We start from the raw sequence: 21217 nt of genomic DNA, 5'->3' as shown, positions 1-21217 counted from the left end.
TTGTGACAACACTTGTCCAATTTTGTCTAACAGGGAAACTCATTAGAGACTCAGTGTCTAAGTTCTTACTGCGGGCTCTTCACAGAGGCACCCTGTGCCTACCTAGCATGTCCCAAACTTCCAGACTCCCAGAAGGATTTAAAGCAGCTGTTTAGCATAAACCGTATTGTTTGCCCAAACACTTTAGGGACAGTAAACCACCCTTATTAGTTAGAAACCATCCTGAAGCCCAAGTTCACAGACCCCGCCAAGGGCCATCCTCTCAAGCCGGCCTTTCATGTTAACTCTTCTGCATACGAGGTTGCCTTGTTTTTTCCTTTTTTCACTTTAAAGATTTTATTTTGTTGTTTTCTTGCTTGCATACCTTCTGAGGTGAAATCTGTGATGATTCTCATCTTTGTTCCATTGTATGTAACTGTACCTTTTTTCCTCTGGCTGCTTTTAAGGTTTTTCTTTATCATTCTTTTTAAGTAATTTGTTTATGATGTGCCTTATGTATACAGAGGGTGCCCAAAAAATGTATACACATTTTAAGAAAGGAAAACTGTATTAAAATTGTAATACTCAATATACACCAATGACAAAAGATGAATACAAGTCATGTCTGACTTCCTCAATGACAAGAGGTGCTCAAAGTGGTTACCATCAGCGTCCAGATACTTCTGATTATGCAAACTACTGCTTGAGCACCATTGACCGAAGTGTCCACTTGTGTACATTTTTTTGGCACCCCTGGTATACGTGAATGTGTGTTTGGGATTCCTTGAACTTCTTGGAACTGTGAGTGTGTGGTTTTCAACAAATTGAAATTTTCTCAGCCATTATTTTTTCCAACATTGCCCCACCTCTTTTTTCATGCTTCAGTTAAACATATGCTAGACTGCTGATACTTGTCCCACAGGTCATGGAGACTGTGCATTTGAAAAGGGGTCTTTTTTTCCCATTTCTACCTCCTTTTTTGAATAGTTTTATTTCTTTATCTTTTGGTTTACTAATTTTTGTTTTGCAGGGCTCATCTTCAATAAATTCCATCCAATGATATTTTTAGTTCATATATTGTATTTTTCATCTCTAGAAATTCCATTTGATTCTTTTTTTTTATAAATTTCCTTGTCTCATTATGTTCAGATTTTCTGTTATGTTGCTGAGCAAATATTTATTATAGCTGTTTTAACATCTTCAATCTAATGCGATCCTCTCTTTTCTGGTTCTGTTAATATTCATTATGTTTTTTCTAATTCATGGGTCACATTTTATTGCTTATTCATTGATTTAATAATTGTTTATTGTATGATTCTCACTGTGAATTTTATGTTGTTTGCTGGGTTTTGCTATGTTACTTTAAAGAATGTTGACATATTTTCCTGGTAAGCTAAGTTATTTGCAGGTAAGTTTGATCCTGTTGCTTATTTTTAAGCAGTTTCAGGGCAAACCTAGAGTAGTCTTTACTCTAGGACTAATTTAACCTCACTTCCAGGGCATGGTCCTTCTGGAGTCACTATTGGCTTCCATATTCAGCGAGATTTCTCCGCTTTGGATAGTGGGAACTTTAACAATTTCTGGCCCTTTTTGAACTCTGACAATTGTTCATCTTACAGCTTCCTTGTAATTTTCTTTTCCTAGAGGTTGATTTTGATTTTGCCTCGCCTCTTGGGGTTTTACCTTCCACATATACAAATTGTGTTCAGCCAAAGATCCAATAGGACCCCATGCATTTTTTAAAGCTTTCTTTGCAGAGATCTCTCCTCAACTATTCTACCCCCTTCTCCCCCCAACCCCCAATTCTAACCACCTTGGCCTTCTCAAACTCTGATGTGTCTTTTCAACTTAGCAAATTTGCTCATCTTTTGAGATTACCCTTTTCTGTACCGTTGTCTGGAAATGGTAGAGAGCTGGAGGGTTTCCTCGTTTATTGCTCTTTTAGGGCAGTCATCTGGGATCGCAGTCTTGTGCTACCTTTATTCAGTGTCAGAAAATAGTTGTTTCCTGTATTTTGTCCAGTTTCAAGTTGTTTAGGCAGAAGGGTAATTCCAAACCCTCTTTGGCCTTCATGTTCAAAGTGAAAATTTCTCTATAAACACTAAACTTTTCTATTTACAGTATGAATTTTTCCCTTTTGTAAGGCAACTTCATTTAAAAATACATGCAGAAATGTCAAGCCTCTCATATATATATTTTTTCTTGTTATAGCCATGATGAAGGTGATCAGGATCTCAAATTTAAAATTCTGCTCAGGAACTCACTGTAGCCACAAAAATCTTCTACTGTGCCTTTGATACAAGTATTTATCACAGTGGATCAGTACTCTGAATAGGAGGAGGCCAGTGGGGTACCTAGCGTACAAAATTTAAGGAGGCACTCACTCTCAGGTGCCACCCCTGCACTTGAACTACCTATAGATTCAGTGCCTCCTTAAATTTTGTGCCCTAGGTAACTTGCTTATCTCACTCTAGTGCAGGCTTTGCAGGGGATACTCGAGACAAAGACCATTTCATTACCTAGAGCGTTGGTGCCAAACCACTATTAGCTAGATCACATATTTCCATCAGAGTAGGTGTCTTTTTTTTTTTTTTTTTTACCTTCATAGTTAAATTATTTTAACTTCTCTCCAACCCCTTATTTTCTTGGAGGAACTGTAATAAAGTCTGATGTAACATGTCAGTCCTTCGGTATTGGCTGAAAAACGGAAGAAAGAGAAGAGTGTCTGAGGTAGTAAATACTATTCCACAAAGCCAAACCGTGTACGGAAGCCATACCTATTTTTAGGTTAGTCTGTCCTGGCCCTAGAAATGAGTGGCTCTCCCTACCTAAGCCAGATGCTATTAATTCCATGTGTGCTGTTGCCCCCTGGGCTTGCAGCCATAGTTGCAGTTTGAGAGTCCCAGTAAGCCTAACATGGCTTTAGAAATGAGTCTGGACTTCTACGAGGAGAAATTTTAGTGTGGATCAGAGACACACCGGCTCTGGTCATGGGGGAACAAAGCTTTTAATCTCGCAAATGACTCTTGACTCACTTTTGGATTGCTTTAGGGTGCGGCTGGAGTGACAAAGGAACCCCTCTCTCACTTTCCTCATCTGAGAACATTAGAGGAGACCAGGAAGAGATCCAGATGAAATGAGTCATGGAGCCATTTGTTTATTTGAACCTGAACTAAGCCTCTGAGGAGAAGGGCAAAAAGAATTCATTCTTACTGTTTTCAGTCCAGATTTCCAGGGTTATTCAGATAAGCATCTAGTTTGAGTTCTAGCGATAATTAGTGATTTTACCTGGAATGGCCCCTGTGAAATATCTTCCTCTGGCTGCAGTGGTATTAGGTATCTGTTTAATAGTTCAAAGGATCTAAAACATTAATCTTGTGTGCAGAGAATAACCATTAAACTCATGTTACTTCTGCTTTGGATACTAAGGATTTTTAACTAGACTTTTATTGACTTCTTGGGCTTTTTTGCTTTTTTTTTTTCTATAAGACTGTTAGCACATTTGTACCATCTGCAAAACACTTTTATAATATATTGGAATGTGAAAACGCCGATCCTGAAGGCAGTTGCTTTACAGTCAAGTCTTTGTAGATTTATGCAGTGGTGCCTTTCTTTGAGCACTGAGTAAGGCAATAGGTCAGGATGGAAAACAGTGGACTTAGGTGTGGAAGAACTCAGTTATAGTCCAGGTTGAACCACTTGAGGCTTATTGACCTTAAGCAAGTCGGTTAATCTTTTTGAAATTTTTTCCATCTGTAATGTAATTGTGAGTGTGTGGGAGGTGGGGGAGGATGTGATTAGCTGCCTGCTTATTGTATGTGTCAGTATGAAGATCATAGTAAAGATGTAATAGCACCGTGGAAAATGTGGAAAACACTATACAAATACAAATGTATAAAACAATATTTATAAAATTATTTCAGTTCAGTTCAATCAAGTACTGTTCTTATATTTGAGAAACTGTTTAAATATTGTTTTATTTTAATAGTTTATTTCTTTTATCACTGATAGTTTAAAAAAGGAAATGAAGTATATGTCGATTGAAAATGGATGGGAACATATGATATTATCTTAGACAAAGGTTATAAATTACCTATGAAAAGATTTATAGTCTCCTTAAAGTCTTTTGGGCTTTTCTTTTTTTTTTTTTTTTTTGTACTAGTACTAAAATTTGATTGAAATGTTTACTTATCCTATCTTTGATCCCTAGACTTACAAATCCTTATCAGTTACATTCTATGAAATGTTGCATGCAGATTTTCCACTTTGGATCATCTATGAAAAATTATTTTTTAAAGTCAGTCTAGTTGCTTCTTGCTGTCTAGAATGGTTCTGGACTACTCTTCCCCTCCTAAGTAGTATGCATTGAGGAAATGCAAACGAATTTAATATAAGCCCAGTATGAGTGAATCAGGGAGTTAAATCTGTCAGAACGTAAATCACAGTGATTGAAATATGAATGTAGTATTTTGGTACCTTTGAAATTATTCAGATTACTCCCCTATATTAGAATGGACCAGTGAGAGAATCCTCTTGGTTGGTTCAGTCATTCATTAAACAAATAGTAATACTATTATCAGGCACTGTTGCACAACAGTAAATCAAATAGGCAGAAGTTCCTGCCCTTACGGAGCTTACATGCTAATGAAGGGAGACAGAAAATAACAGATAAAACACATAGTATGTCAGATAGCAATAAATGCTCTAGAGAAAAATAAAGGAGGGAAAGGGAATGAGGTGTGTTGGGAGACACGGGGATTGGAGGAGGGCAAAGAGAAAAAAGGGAACATTTGAGCAAAGACGTGCAAGTGCAATCTATACAGACGGATATCAGGGAAGAGTATTCCTGTTTTAAGGTAAAGCAAGTTCACCGGCCCTAAGGAAAGTATGTGCCTAGTGTGTTCCAGGGTCAATGAGGAGGCCGTGACTGGAGTGGAATGAGCTGAGGGGAGAGAAGCTGATGAGGACAAAGGGTAATGGCAACTGGTTAAAGGAACACTGTGGAAACTTTGCCTTTCAATCTGAGAGAGGAAGCCATTGCAGTTTTGAGCAGAATGATCACATGGCCTGACTTTAAAAGGATCACCATTGGTGGGCAAATGGAAGTTCGAACAGAAATAGATCATTTAGGAGTGTATTGCAACAATCCACGTGAGCATGTAGCAGTGGAGATCGTGAAAAATGGTTGGATTCTATCTTAAAAGTAAAGTCACAGGTTTTGCTAATGGATAAGAGATAGGAGGGAGAAAGGAAACAGGCCTAACACTAGATTTTTGGCCTGAGTTCCTGGAAGCTTACAGTTGTCATTTATTAAGATGGGGAAGATTATGGCAGAGGAGCAGGTCAGTGCGTGGGGTGGTAGTGAGGTTGATCAGGAATTGGGTGTAGAACATGTTAAGAAATGCATATGAAATGTCCAAGTAAAAAATGTTGAGTAGGTAATTGGATGTGTTCGAGGACGTTATGGAGAGAGGACCCGGCTATTTATCTTTTTTAAAATAATTTTGGGGGTCATCAGTTTGTAGATGGTATTTAAGCCCTCCGACTGGAGAAGACCGCGTAGGGAGTGGTAAAGTACTATCGTGCGCCCGATTCCAATGTGTGGCTTTTTCCCCAGACCAAGCAATTCTTGGACACCAGCTGGATGTCTTACAATTCAACTCAATTCTGACTGTCTCCCTGGAGACAGCGTCAGATCCCACAGGTTAACAGCTCAATCCTACAAGATTCTCTCCACCTCTTCTCACCCACTTCAGGTGCCAACCACAAGTCCAGATTCTCACCTGTGTTTCTGACCCCCCAGCTATATAAATTGGAGATTCCAACCACCACCTCCTTAGGTTTGATTAATTTGCTAGAGCAGCTCACAGAACTCAGAGAAACACTTGCTAGAAGACTGGTTTGTTATAGAAGGATGTAAGTCGGGAACAGCTAGATGGAAGAGAGCCGTAGGGCCAGGTATGCGGAAAGGGAGTGGAGGAGCTTCCACGCCCTCTCCCAGCACAGCACTCTCCCTCCTTCTCCATGTGTTCATCAGCCTGGACGCGCTTTGAACCCCTCCTGCTGGGATTTTATGGAGGCTTCATTATGGAGGCATGATTGATTGAACACTGGCCATCGATTGATTCAACCTCCAGCACTTCTCTTTCTGGAGCTCAGGGGATGGGACTCAAAGTTCCAATCCTCAAGTCACATGGTTGGCTCTCCTTGTCACCAGCCCCCATCCTTAGGTGCTTTCCAAAAGTGACTTCATTAACATCACAAAAGACTCTTTCATCACTCGCATCTCTTAGGAAATTCTAAAATTCCAAGGATTTGAGAAGCTCTTTTCCAGAAGTGGGGATGAAGACCATGTATATATATTTCTTATTATAAACCACAGTATCACAGAAAGAGCAAGGAAGTCCAAGGACTAAGATCTAGAACATTTTATTATTTAGAGAGTAAAAATATGAGGAACCAGCAAAAGAGAATGAGAAAGATGACGACCAGGAAAGGGGGGTACTCTGGGAGCCACGTATTTCAAGGAAGGTGCTAATTATCCATTGCTACATAATAAAGTCTCTCAAAACTTAGCAGCTCAAAACATTTATTATCTCACCGTGGATCAGGAATGCAGGAACAGCTTATTAGGTGGGTCGCTTAGAAGCTGCAGCGTGACTTGCCTGGGCCTGTCGCCCATCTGATGGCTTCCTAGCTCACTCACATGGTTGTTGGCAGGACTCATTTCCTCACTGGGCTTTGCCCAGGGGCCTCCCTCGGTTCCTTGCCACATGGATCTCTCCATAGAGCGTCTCCCTCAGAGCAAGCAGTCAAGATCAGCACAAGTAAGCAGGAGGGCAAGGACAAGGGCATGCAAGAAGGACATCACCATCTTTTAGAACCTCATCCAAGAAGTGACACCCATCACTTTTTCCACATTCTGTTCTTCAGAAGGAAGTCACCAGGCCCAGCCCACAGTCAGGAACAGGACATGACACGCATGTGACTGCCAGGACGTGGGATCGTCGGCCGTGTGTCTTAGAAGCCTGCCAGCCCGTCCTCACACACTGCTGCCACCAAAGGCTTAGCTTGCTGAGGACATTCACGTTTCCCTTGCACCTTCATACCTGTAACATGTCTTTGTCAGAGGATTGGCCAAGGGAGCAAACTCAGTGTGAAACTGTCAAACAATAACTTGCTACTCAGGTTCCTGGTGTCATTGATGATTTGCTTTCATGAAATAAGTTAACATTAGTAAAAAGTTAAAATCATGTTATAGCTGTAGGACCTAAATGAAACCAGGAATGCTATTTAAGAAAACCAGAATACATGCAATGTATAATTTAATGGGAACTCAAGAAATAGTCTAATAGCAACCTATATCTTGAGATAATTCAAGCTTCCCCGTCATTCCCAACACATACCATTTTATGGCCCAGATCGACGTAATGATATATCAAAATCTGTGCAATTGAAGTATAGCTAAATTTGATAGCTAGTGGAAGATAATCTTTCCTTATGAAAAGCTTTTAACAGGCTGGAATAAAGATCAGATCATGAATTTTTATTTATTTGTTTATTTATTTGGCACAGTTTAAATGTTGAGGCAATTTCGTCTTTAGATGAGAACTACGGAATCTCATCCTAGATTCATAACATGTTAGATATTAGAAACAACGTGTCCAACCTTATCTTTTTATAGATAAGGAAATGGCTACCCAGTGATGCGGCCAGGCTTGCTGCTGGAAGAGCCAGTGCCGGATTCTAGGCTTCCTGATTGCGTTCGGTGTCGGGTACCAGGCCACACTGCTAGGAATAAACCACCGCGGAACCACTTAGAGATCGTTAAAAAGACCGATGCCTGTCCCATCCCCAGACATTCTGATTTAATTGGTAAGGGTAGAACTTGAGTATTGGGATTTTTAAAAGCTCTAAGTTTGGGAACCTGCTCCATAAGGAATTAGTGTGCTTAAGGGCTTGGAACCAGAGTGAAATCAATAGTACAGCCTTCCATCCATTCTGCTTCCTTAATCATATTTTAGGCTAGGTTTTTTCTGGGCAGTAAGAAACTCTTTACATTGAGCAATAGCCAAGAGTTCTGCTGAACAAAGGCTTTCTTAATTAAGCTATCCTTTCACTCATAGTGTGTGTTTTGTAAGTGAGATAGCCTGCAACAAAATTCTTCTTAATCATGAAATAGGAGAACACTTCCTTGACGCTGACCAGGAAAGGAGAGTCTTCTGCCATCTGTGTTGTGGCATGCTCTGCTGTTGTTTTAACTAGATAAAATTCTAATTACTGTTAAACAGATTGTTTATGAGGTTTTTAATATTTTAGAGCAAGTGTATAAAATATGAAGAGGCAAAGAAATTGTTCTAAGTTTTTTTTAAAAAAAATAAGGCTTATCCTTTGGAAGTAAGTTAATCCGGATTTGACACACTGGGTTGTTTAATGATGCATTTCTGTGTATGTCCTTGGTACTACATGTGGCAAAGAATGTGAAATTGGCAGTTTTATTATAACCATTCTGTGGGGCTGTCATGCACTTTTTGGCAGATTGTTGACCAAACATTGTAACTGGAAAAGACTAATTCGTTTTGATTTAAAATATCCATTCTTTTAAACAAGATCTTTCCTTCATAATGACAAACGTGCGAAGTGTGAAGTAGAAGAGTTAAGATTAGGAGATTGTGGTCAAATTGAAGCATTTAAGAATTTTAAATCTTTTATTGAAGTAGTGGCAGGATGGTGGCAAGAAGCTATACTAGTATATTCGGATTGCTAGAGTAGAAGTTAAAGGCGGTGTGTTAGTTTTCTATTGCTACCATAGCAAATCACTGCAGATTTAGTGACTTTCTTAAACAACAGAAATTTATTATCTTAAAGTGCTGTAGATTAGTAGGATAAGCCAGGGGTCCCACAGGGCTAAAATAAAAATTTCTGCATGGTGGTATTCCTTTCTGGAGGCTGTAGGGCAGGATTTTTTTCCTCCCAGTTGTAGGGCTTGAATCCCCGTTGTCTTGCTGGCTGTCGGATGAGGGCCCTTCCCAGCTGCTAGAGTCCACCCTCATTCCTTCCCTGTGGCCTGTCTGCCTCCATTTCAAAGCCAGCAACAACAGGGTAAATCCTTTCTAACACTTCCAATATCTCCTCCTCCTCCTCCGTTTCATCTCTCTGACCCACCTTCTGGTTTCCTCTTCCACTTTAAAAAACTCAGGTGATTAGATTGTGCCCACTTGCATAATCTAGGATAATCTCCACATCTCAAGGTCCTTAACCTTAATTATAACTGAAAGTACCTTTTGTCATGCAAGGAAAACTAAGCTGGGGAGGGAGGGCAAGGATATCTTTGGAGGGCCATTATTCTGCCTGTCAAAGGAGGCTTGGTTCCTGGAGTCAAGGAAGCCAGATTCAGTATTGTATTCATTTATCCAACAAATAATTCTTGAGCACTCAGTGCTAGGCATTGCAATAGGCTCTGGGCTGGGGCTGTTGTGAACAAAACAAGGCACGGTCCCTGCCCTTCTGTATCTAGCAGTATACTTATGAAAACAAGCAAAACAGATATAGCAATGCTTTATAAAGGATTCTTCGTTTCTGCTATATTTACATAAATTCTTTGAAAGCAGGTACTTAGTGTTCTTTGTTTCGGCCCTTTCCTCACCCCACCACCACTATAGTGTTTTACATGCTAGATGCTCCACAGATATTGTTAACAAAGGCTTACTTTGTTTTTCCTTTGTGTGGTTAGGAACTTGACTTAGCTCTCTCTTCTATGTTCTACTCCAAAAACAGTGAGGAATTTTGAGTGCAAGTACTCCAGACTCAGATGACAATTTAAGATTTATCAGACCCTGCTGAAGAATTTTTTTAAAGGCCTTAAAAATTATCATGTCCTCCATTTTATTTTTCTTAGTGAAAACCTTAGAGTGCTAAAGGCAGCTTTATAGATGTTGTCATCATAGAAATTGGCAAACTTTTGCTATTTTCCCCCAGCATTCAATAGCCAGAAAGTACTTGCCCAATTAAAAAATAATCAGCAGTTGCTTTCAACCAGTGTTCATCAATAGATAGTGAAGAATTGCCAACCCAGACGTACATTAAAACAAACTTCTCACTATGGTTTTTCTGTGAATGGATAGACTTTTAAAATAATGAAAAGATTTACTGACTTGTTTACTGCTGTTGAGCTGCTGTCTTCCTCATACAGAATTCCCTCATGTGCTCCCACTGCCTGCTGAGTGCCAGTCTACTCTTATGGAAAAACCACAGGATTCTTAATCAGTTGTTCAAAGATTTTCTAAAGATACCGTGTTTCCCCGAAAATAAGACCTACTTGGACAATCAGCTCTAAAGCGTCTTTTGGAGCAAAAATTAATATAAGATCCTAGGTCTCATTTTCGGGGAAACAAGGTAATTATTCTTAATTTTTTCAGTGATGGTCAAGGTTACAATTCTGTATTATGAGTTTCCCAAAGCAGCACTGGGGAACTTTAGTAACGATGAATTAGAGTGAGCATAGGTATGTGAAATTTATAGATAACCTACGCAGGCATTAATTTCAAAGTTGGCCATTACAGAACTTTTTATAAGAACTTTTAGTGAGTGACTAAATATACTTATAACACAGGTTTTGGCTACAAAGTGTAAATGTCACATGGGGTCCTAGGGTACCTTGATTTCAATACATACCAAATTCTCCATCCAAAATTCTTTCATGATTCTTTGGCAGTTTCTCATTTTTTTAATGGATAATTTCTTATCAATAAGACTCTTTATGTCTTCAAACAATAGCCTAAATATGTTTATGCAAAATACCATTTCTGAAAAATAACCTTTGGAATAGTGAGTGGAAAATTCATTGATTTGCTTAGGTAGAGATGGCTATTGTCATATTAAGTTTGGATGATACTAACTTGGGTGAAGGAAAGTAATAGCTACTTTTATTTTACAAAGGTGGCTTAATGTTCTGTAATCTTTAAACTGCTGCTAGATAATGTTGATTTCTGTGAACTTTTTTTGCTGTCTCATTGTCTAGGAAAGTGTAGCATTCTGTTGGATTTACTTCACATGTAAAAATTCTTACTAAATGGAAACTTTTGAAGAAAGTTGGAAGTATATCAGTGAATGGTGCAATAATAGAAATGACTGAGGTTCTCTTGATTCTTTTAAAAAGAGGGAAAAATCCTCCATGGTTATGGACATAAAGGAGTGACTTAAATACATACATACAAAGCCATAGAGAGAGATGAAATTAACTGACTTACTGAAAGCTTTTGATAGGTGTATTCCATCTTTAGAAGTCAGATTTGAATGATTAAAGCAGCCTTTGTTTAGTAAATTGAACATCTACTGAGAAGATGACATGGAGGAAAAAGCGTGTTTTAATGGGTGTCAAAACTAAAATGGCCTTAGTGAACTATTAGAGCGACTACTCACAAATGGCTTCAGTTAAAAAGGATAAGTTTCCAGATGTAAGTCATATGTTTTTCCAAATGTGTCTCTGGGGAAAATAAACTGAAATTCTTGAAGCAGACCGTTTCACTTCTAATCGAATGTAATATTAGGGAAACAAAAGGCCTTACGGCAAAAACTGTTTCTCACAGTTGTTTTTTGTTTTTCATTTGAAATTAGTGCAGTTGTAGATTGGTGTGTGTGTGTGTGTGTGTGTGTGTGTGTGTGTGTGAGTGTGTGTGTGTGTGTGTTTAAATCTCTGATTCTTTAAAGAATGGCGTTGTGAAATTGTTGCTAAATTTACTAGCACAACTGAGAACAAATGTATCCTTAAAAACAAGTTAATCATTGAGTTTCACGTAAATACAAATATTTGGCTGAATATAATTTTTTAAAATAACACCTAAGATAAACTTAGGAATTGAATGGATTAAATAATGTGATAAAGGTGTTCAGGACAGGTATCACCTTTGTACTTATGTTTTTTAGTTTAATGCTATAGTATGTTGATTTGAATGTTTTATGCCATGTGCACAACAGTACATAACAGAAGCTTATAGTACTGCCGTGTTAGCCGAGGTAAGATAACACTTGCAAGAGGGTAGAATTCATTCTGAAGTATTGTTCATCTGACTTCCATCCTTGCTTCATCTTGTCCTAATCATTCAAATAAAACAACTGTGTTTTTCCGTGATAATAAAGGTGGAAACAAATGATTATGTTTTACTTTTTTTATTTTCAGAATGCTTTCTATGCATTTGAAGTAGAATGAATCACAAAACGTTTTTTTCAGACTTCACTGGAATTCTCTGACTGTACACCAGTATTCTAAAAGAAAGACAACTTTCATGGAAGTTCTTTTCTGATGCCATTCAGTAGACGTCAGGCGTTCCTCTTCGGTTAGGTGGGCTTGTGACTGTTAGCAGATGAGATCACGTTAGATGATGCAGTGGCTAGAGGAACAGACACTTTGTTTGTAGACTATTGATCCCCCAGTGATTCTACATGTCTAGACTGAGCTGAGAAATTTGTCACTTGTTCTATTGAAAAGTAGCCAGAAAAACAAGAGGATTTTTACACACTATCAAATCCAAACTAAATATCCTGGAAAAACATTGATGATTTAAAGGTTACTTGTTTAAGTATCAGAAGTTTATTTTTTTAAATGAACATGCAGTAAAATTGACTTTTTCTGTGCATATTTGATGAATGTTAACATGTCTGTAGATTCATGTAACCGCCATCACAGTCCATGTCCAAATAGTTCAATTAATTCATAAAACTCCTTCGTTCTATCCTGTAGTTGCACCTTCCCCACCCCACCAGTAACTCCTGGCAACCCCTTATCATTTTAGTTTTGTCTTTTCAAAAATGACCATTAAATGGAATCATACTGTACGTAGCCATCCGAGACTGTTACACATGCATTTACTCAGCATAATGCCTTACGATTCATCTAAGTTGTTTTGTATATACTTCACTTCTTTTTATTTGAGTGGTGTTCAATTGTATGGCTGTACTACAGTTTATCCGTTTATTCATAGAAGGACTTTGAGTTGTTTCGAGTTTTTAGCTATTTTGAATAGAAAAACTAAAAACATTTGTGTGCAGGCTTTTGTCTTACAGGCTTTTGTGTGAGTTCATTTCTCTTGGGTAAATGCATAGTAGTGGGATTGCTTATTCATATGGTAATTGTATAATTTAACTTTATGAGAAGTTGCCAAGCTGTTTTCTAAGTGGCTGTACTTCTTTGCATTCCCATGTACAAGGTATGATCATTGTGGTTGTTCTGCCTACTTGTCAGCACTTGGTATGCTCAGTTGTTTTAATTTTAGCCATTCTAATAGGTTTGCAATGATATCTGATAGTGGTTTTACTTTCCATTTTCCGAATTGCTAATGATGTTGAATATCTTGTCATGTGCTTTTTGCCATACACATACCCTCTTTGGTGAAGGGTCTGTTCAAGTCTTTTGTCCATTTTTTAAAATAATATAAACTTTTATTTTGGAATAATTGTAGATGTATAAAAAAGTTGCAGAGATAACACAGAGTTCCTATATATCTCTCACTCAGCTTCCCATAATGATAACATCTTACAAAACCAAAACCAAGTGTATTTGTCAAAACCAAGAAACCAACATTGGTACCTTACATTAACCAAACTCCAAATTCTAAACTCAGATTTTGCCAGATTTTCCACTAGTCTTCCTTTTCTGTTCCAGGATCCAAGCCAAGATTCCACGTTGAGTTTGTTAGGTCTCCTTAATCTCCTGTGTTCTGTGGCAGTTTCTCAGTCTTTCCTTGTCTCTTATGACCTTGATAGTTTTGAGTATTAATACTAGTCAGGTATTTTGTAGAATGTCCCTCGATTTGTGTTTGACTGATATTTTTAGGATTAGACTGAGGTTAAGAGTTTTAGGAAAGAATGTCAGTGATATTGAAGGTGATATTGAAGTACCCGTCGCATCGTGTATCGGGGAACACAGAATGTCACTTGGTTAAGGTGTGTTTGCAGGTTTCCCCACTGTAAAGTTATTATTATTGTTATTCTACACTCGGTTCTTTGGAAATAACTCACTAATTCCAGCCTAACCTCAAGGGGGTAGGGTGACTATGCTTCATTTTATGGCGGGGGTGTATCAACTCGTATATATCTATCTATATATTATTAGGAATTCTTCCGCAAGGAAGTTTGTCCCTTCTCTTTCATTCTTCACCTATTCTTTCATTCAGTCATTTATATCAATGTGTATACTTATTTTATCTGTTGGCTTATAATCCAATACTATGCTATTTATTTTTGTTGTTAAAATTATCCCATTGTTGACCCTGTGTCCCTTTGACATGCCCCCATCCTTTTCTGAGTTCTTCCTTGATTTCTGGCACGATGAGATGCTCCGGGATCAATTTTGTATTTTCTCCTCCCTACTCTTAGAATCGGTCATTTCTCTAAGGACGTCTGGTTTCTTGTTTAATTCTTGCGTAATTGTGTTTAAAGACCATTGTCTTCTTCTTGCTATTGGGATGTCACTGTTTCTGCACCTTCTCAGAGGACAGGGTGAGGAATTATATATTTGAATGCTAATCCATGTACCTATACACATGTATCATTGTTTCTGTATTTGTCTGTATTACATATTAAGCAGTATGTATGTTAAGTTCATATCGATTTCCGTGACTCTAAGGCAGGACTTTACTTATCTGCAACTTCTCTCTGACAGTGAGAAACCTGGCTTCAATCATCCATTTACTTATTTGTTCCACCCCAGTATACATGTAAAGCAAGTTCAGCATTGTCAACCAGTACCACAATGAGAAATAAACTTACCAACTAAAGTACAGTGTTTGTGGACAGGTCCTTTTAAGTTTCCATGCAAAGCACTGTTTTCCAAAGTTCCTTAGGTGCCCCCTAATCCCTTCTATGGGGTCATGCTATTCATTTGCAATACAGTCAGATTCATTTGTCACAGACTGCACTCTACCTTGAAATTCCCCCAGCACCTTAGTTGATTTTTTGAATTTGTATAGATTCAAGTTCACTCTGTGTGATGTACAGTTCTGTACGGGTTTTGACAAATGCACAGGGTCATTGTCCACTACCCCTGTTCCGTACAATTTCCTCACTCTAAAAATACTCCTGTTAAAGATTCTGGACCCGATTACAGTGTGGGTATTGGAGAGGGGTGGGTTTCCCACACCAACAAGCAATTCTCAGACATAAGCTGGGTGTCCTACAGTTCAACTCATTGCTGGCACTATCTATCCAGAGATGACATCAGATTCCTCAGGTTAAGGACTCAGTCCCGTAAGACTGCTCTCCCCTCGCCCTCCTGCTTCGGGTGCCAACCCCAAGTCCAGGTTCTCACCTGGGCCTCTGACCCACCAGCTACAGAGTGGAGATTCCAGTGCCCGCCCCTGCTTGGATTTGATTAACTTGCTAGAGCAGCTCACAGAACTCAGAGACATTTTACTTATTAGATTACTGGTTTATAGAAAGATATAACCCAAGAACAGCCAGATGGAAGAGATGCCTAGAGCAAGGTACGGGGAAAAGGATGTGGAGCGTCCATGCCCTCGCCAGGCCTGCCACTCTCCCCACATTGTCACGTGTTTACCAACCTGGGAGCTCTTGGAATCCCCTCTTATTGGGTTGCAATGTAGGCACGAGTGATTAAGTCATTGACCATTGGTGATTGACTCAACCTCCAGCCTCTCTCCCCTCCCTGGAAGTGAGGGTTGTAGAACTGAAAGTGCCAACCCCGTAATCACATGGTTGATTGTCCTGGCAACCAGCCCCCATCCTTAGGTGCTTTCCAAAAGTCACTTTATTAAACCCAGTGTGGTGGAAAGGGGCTTGTTATGAATAATAAGACACCTGTTCCCCTTTATGGCTCTGAATTATGTACAGGAACTGAGGGCAAGAGACCAAAGATTATAACAAAGAATGCACTCCTTGCTCTTATCAGTCAGGAAATTCCAGGGGTTTGGGGAGCTGGGAGCCAGGAACCACGGATGAACACCAAACACACGTGAGAAATGTATTTCGGTCATTTGAATGACCACATGTATATATTTCTTGTAAATCACAATACTGCGCCTGTGCATCTGCTCTGTAGTCAGCTGTTTCCCTCTCCTCCGATCCCTGACAGCCACTAATCTCTTCCTGTAGTTTTGCCTTTTCCTGTGTGTCATATGAATGCAGTCATACAATATGTAACTTTTTGGATCTGACTTCTTTCAAGACTTAGCAAAATGCATTTAAGATTTATCCACGTGGCCACATGAACAGAATTAGGTAGTTCATTCCTGCAGAGTAGTCTGTTGTATGGGTGTCCTGCAGTTGGTTTATCTATTCACCTTGTTGAAATAACTTCCTAGGCCCAGTATGGAGCCACTTCTACCCCTAGGTGCCATGTCAGCAAACCAAACCTTATGTATCATGTCCCTGTAAATGGTCCACTTACCAGAAACACATTTGTCTCGTCAGCCAGTCCCCGAGTGCCAAGCCCACAACTCCGGACCTCACCCCAAACTCCGTTGACTATGCGGCCCCAGCCAATCAGATATTTTCTCTTTTTCTCTTCCTTGTTCTTTATTCTTCATCTCATTAAAAAAAAAATTCCTGCCTTCTGCCCTCTTTTGCAGATCCCCAAGTGGAAACTGTCCACTTCTTGAAGTGTTAAGTAAAGTTTTTATCAGCTAAATTGTCTTATTTAATCATTTTTTTTAACAACCTGTTGAAGAACAGCTTGGTTTCTTCCAGTTTTTGATGATTATAAATAAAGCTTCTGTTAAATAATTGTGTACAGCTTTTTTTGTATGAATTTAAGTTTTCAATTCACTTGAGTATCTAGGAGTTCTATTGCTGGATTGTAGAATAAGTATAGGTTTAACTTTATAAGAAACTGCCATCCTGTTTTTCAAAGTGGCTGTGCAGTACCCACCAGCAATGAATTAAGAGTTCCATTCCATTGCCCTACGTCTTTGGCAGCACAAGTTTTTTGGATTTTAGCCTTTCTGATCGGTGTGCTTTTGTTGATCTACAAATTGTTGTTTTCTTATTGTTGAGGTTTGAGAATTCTTTATAGGTATATTTTGGATACAAAGCTTTTGTTGGCCATGTAATATGCAAATATTATCTCCCTGTTTGTAGCTTGTCTTTACATTATCTTAGCTATCTTCCCAGAGCAAGAGTTTTTAATTTTGATAAAGTCCAAGTTATCACTTTTTGCTTAATGGGTTATATTTTGGTGTCATATTTAAGAACTCTTTGCCTAACCGTAGGACAAAGATTTTGTTCCCTCTTTTTGGTAAAGTTTTATATTTCACGTTTAAGTTGATGATCCATTTTGAGTTAATTTTAAAGCGAGAGGTTTAGGTCAAAGTTCATTTTCTTCTTTGCATTGGAGGCTCAGTGGTTCCAACACCGTTTGCCAGAAAGACTATCCTTTTCTCATTGTGTTATCTTTGCACCTTTGTTGTGTAGAGCTGTTTGTGGACACGCTGTTCTGTCCCATTGATCTGTGCGTCTGTCCCTTCGCCAGTATCCCACTGTCGTGATAACTACGAGTATTGCTTAGAGTCTTAAAATTGAATAGGGTTATTCCTCCAACTTTCCCCTTTTTTTAAAATTTGTTTTTAATAGTTTGGACTACTTTAGTTCTTCTTTCTTTCCATATTAATTTTAGAATCAGCTTGACTATAACTGCAAAGGATCCTGGGATTTTGATTGGATCTAAAGACCAGTTTGAGAGAGAATTGACATCTTTACTATTTTGGGTTTTGCAGTCTGTGAACACAGTATGCCTTTCTATGTACTTAGGTCTTCTTTGACTTATTTCATCAGCATTTTGTAGTTTTTAGCCTATAGTAGATCCTATACATATTTTATCAGATTTAACACTTTCTTGTGTTAGAGGATCCCTTTCCCTCTCCTAGAGCCAGCGCTAGACGGCTTCTCCTGAAGCTTTCTCTGTGCTGATACCTACTTCTGGGTTTGGGACTGCATGAAGTTCAGGCTGGAGGATACCAGTGGGAAACAAAATGCTCTTTCAGTGGTACTTCAAATTCTGGTCTTCTTGCCCAATCTGCTTGCTACTGTTTACTTCTTAGTCCTCAAGTAGCTATTTCGTGTATTCTGTCCAGATCTTGCAGCTGCATTCACTCAGAGAGACAGGTTGGAGTGTGATTATCCCATTGTATCCAGTACTGGATCCTGACTTAAAGGCTTTTAATTTTGTTCCTCCAGGAATTTGACAGGAAACTGAAGTTTTGATCAAATATATTTTGAGTTTGAAACCAGACATGTACTAGAGTTTAGATTCTTTCATTTGACTAAGGTAAGATTGTTTAATAAAATGTAATCATACCCTTTACAGTTTCAAACTTATATTTTAATATGTGCTTTATTAACACATTTTGGCTTTTCAGTCTACCTGAGATTCTGACCTCAGAAAATATTTTCACGGTTCCTTTATGATATGATAGCTAATGTTCCATATAACAACTTCCAGGTATGAGGAGAACATGTGATTATGTTTACCGAAGGTGCTGTATTTTGATAATCGGATGTGTTTGCCTAGTGTGGGAGTTGGCAAGCACCTGTGTTGGTACATAAAGGCTTATTGGAACATAGGCCCCCCATTCATTACATGTTGGCTATGGCTGCCTTAACCAACATGTGGCAGTTTATTAAACAACCAGTGGCAGTTTATTAGTTGTAACAGTGTCTTGATGGCCTGCAAACCTAAAATCTGGCCCTTTAACAAAATTTTGCTGACCCTTAACCTAGAAGATTAAATCAGGGTGTCTTACTATGCTGTGTAATTATACCATGTGAAGTCATAGCTAAATGACATAGTATAATTACACAGCATAGTAAGACACCCTGATTTAATCTTCTAGGTTAAGGGTCCAATTTGAGTTGTCAGTAAGTGTTGTCATGTATGAAACTAATTAGAGATTTGAATATGCATATGAGTATGTGTGCTCCAACCCCAGGCCTAACTTCTTGAAGTGAAGCGTCTGTATTATTTCTTAGGAAGAGGTATTAATTTTCTGAAATAATGGATTTCTAAAATAAAACAATGTTATGAGCAGCTAAATGCCATATGTTTATTTCTAAGTAGGGGGGCTTTATTTTGCCTAAATTTTCAAAAATAAAAGTTTATATAATAAAGATGAAGCTTGTTCTGCTCTAAAAAATATTCACACTAATGTATTTAATTATATTTTGTCTTTCTTGGTAATTTTAAACAGAAATGTAACATTTTGAGAAAAATGATTATGTGTTTTTAATATCTATCCTAGTAACAGTGGTTTAAAGTATATGAAGTTTTAAATGAAAACCTTCTGATATTAAACTATGTTTAGTGGTTAAAGTTCGAATTATGTTTCTCTCTGAAGTTTATACCGAATCATTTATACCTGAGTGTTTAGAAAGCATAAGCCAGAAGGAGAAATTAAAACTTGAGCCAAGAGGATTTATAAAATGTTTGCTAAGCTTCTCAGGAATGTCTTGACTGAAGAAAAAAACATATTTTTTTAAACATGACATAGAAATTAGAATTTCCAAGCAATATCAAATAAAAGAATTTCTCTGATGTTTTGAATTTGTTTTAGAAACCAAAATCTTTAAAAGAATATTTTTTTGCTAGTTTCTAGGTAATTTTAACAAAATAAGGTTCTGAAATCTTCATCTCTTAAGAACTATTTGATTTGAAAAACAGCCTCTTTTATGTCATGCATAATCAGAAATATTTGGATTCTTAATAGATTTCTGTGAGGTATCTTTGCTTGTGTTCTTATAAATGCAATTTAAAACTTTGTAAAATTTACTTTTTAAAGGGAGAAATGTGGGAATTTATCTGTGAAAACGTCTGCTTCGTTTTATACATTTTATATTTAATTCAGTATAGATTTAGAATTAGAATGCTTGTACATTTGAATTAAGAAGGATAAAATTAAGCTGCAGAAAAAATTGATAGGATTTCATTTTTTTTTTTTTATAGCCAAGTAATACTCCATTGTATAAATGTACCACAGTTTCTTAATCCAGTCATCTACCGATGGCCATTGGGTTGTTTCCACGCCTTGGCTATTGTGTATAGTGCTGTGATAAACATAGGGATGCATATATTTTTTTGAATTAGCATCTTGGATTTCTCTGGATAGATACCTAACAGTGGAATTGCTGGGTCATAAGGTAGTTCCATTTCCAGTTTTTTGAGATACCTCCAGACCGATTTCCATACTGGCTGCACCAGTGTGCAATCCCAGCAACAGTGCACAAGGTTTCCCTTTTCTCCACAGCCTCACCGGCACTTGTTTGTTGATTTATTGATGACAGCCATTCTGACTGGAGTGAGATGGTATCTCATTGTGGTTTTTATTTGCATTTCTCTAATGATTAGTGAGGTTGAGCATTTTTTCATATGTCTGTTGGCTCTGTACATCTGAAGCTGAATAACATAGTATGCCAACTGTAATTTAATATATACATAGTCACGGGGTGTGGGGTTCAGCATAGGGGATAGAGTCCATGGAATTGTAATAGATATGTACGATTTTAGGGGGGGCAGTAAATTGGGGGAGGGGAGTGGTCACTTTGTCGGGGGTGAAATGTCTGGCTAGTGCATTATATTGTGCACCTGAAACTAATTAAAAAACTAAAAAGAATTGATAGGAATCTTGATAGCTTAAATATGTGAATGAGGTCACCTTAGTATTATGTGTGTTTAGCTGTGGTCTAAACTGCATTGTGTTTGTAAAGTATCTGTCTGATTCATAGACTGTGACTTATGAATACGAATTCTCTTTTAAATGATGGATAATATAAGAAAATAGTGCTAAAGCTTTTTGCCGCTATCAAAATCATATCTTAAGATACCTTTTTTAAAATCCTCCCGATTTATATTTCAATATGGTATTTAAAAGTAAGAGAAACTTACAGAAAAGTTCATACTTTGATATTTTCCTTCCATATAATTTTCCATACAAACTTGTTAGATTTTTCTAGGCCAACATAAACTATTTTAAAAATTAAATACTGAGTCATTGCCAGTATCATTAAAATTAGATATGTGTGTATAAAAGGGCAGAATTCCTTCTTTAAATTAAATAATGCTACTTGTCTTTTAGAGCATATATGGCTGAATAAGAAAGGACTTAGGCAGACTTATTTTGAAATTTTTTTCTGTTCATGTCTTTGATGGTATTCAGACTAAAAAGCATGTCAATATCTTAGTCCATTCAGGCTGCTCTAACAAAATAAGATAACTGGGTAGCTTATAAACAGTGGA

The 21217-nt window shown here is 37.9% G+C and overlaps 1 protein-coding gene across 2 annotated transcripts in view; it reads left to right on the top strand.

Moving 5' to 3' along the window:
- Positions 1–21217, top strand: part of GLCE (glucuronic acid epimerase) — a 93372-nt gene that overhangs the window by 26429 nt on the left and 45726 nt on the right. The window contains exon 2 of one of the 2 annotated variants that reach the window (XM_033108442.1): positions 18166–18256. The exons of the other annotated variant lie outside the window; for it this stretch is intronic. The gene's annotated coding sequence lies outside the window, so the exon portion shown is untranslated. The remainder of the gene's footprint in view (positions 1–18165; positions 18257–21217) is intronic. 2 annotated transcript variants of the gene reach the window in all.

Source organism: Rhinolophus ferrumequinum, chromosome 6 (assembly GCF_004115265.2).
Source record: "Rhinolophus ferrumequinum isolate MPI-CBG mRhiFer1 chromosome 6, mRhiFer1_v1.p, whole genome shotgun sequence".
Lineage (NCBI taxonomy): Eukaryota > Metazoa > Chordata > Mammalia > Chiroptera > Rhinolophidae > Rhinolophus > Rhinolophus ferrumequinum.
Note: the sequence above shows the minus strand (reverse complement) of the source record. Positions and strands in the feature narration are given on the sequence as shown.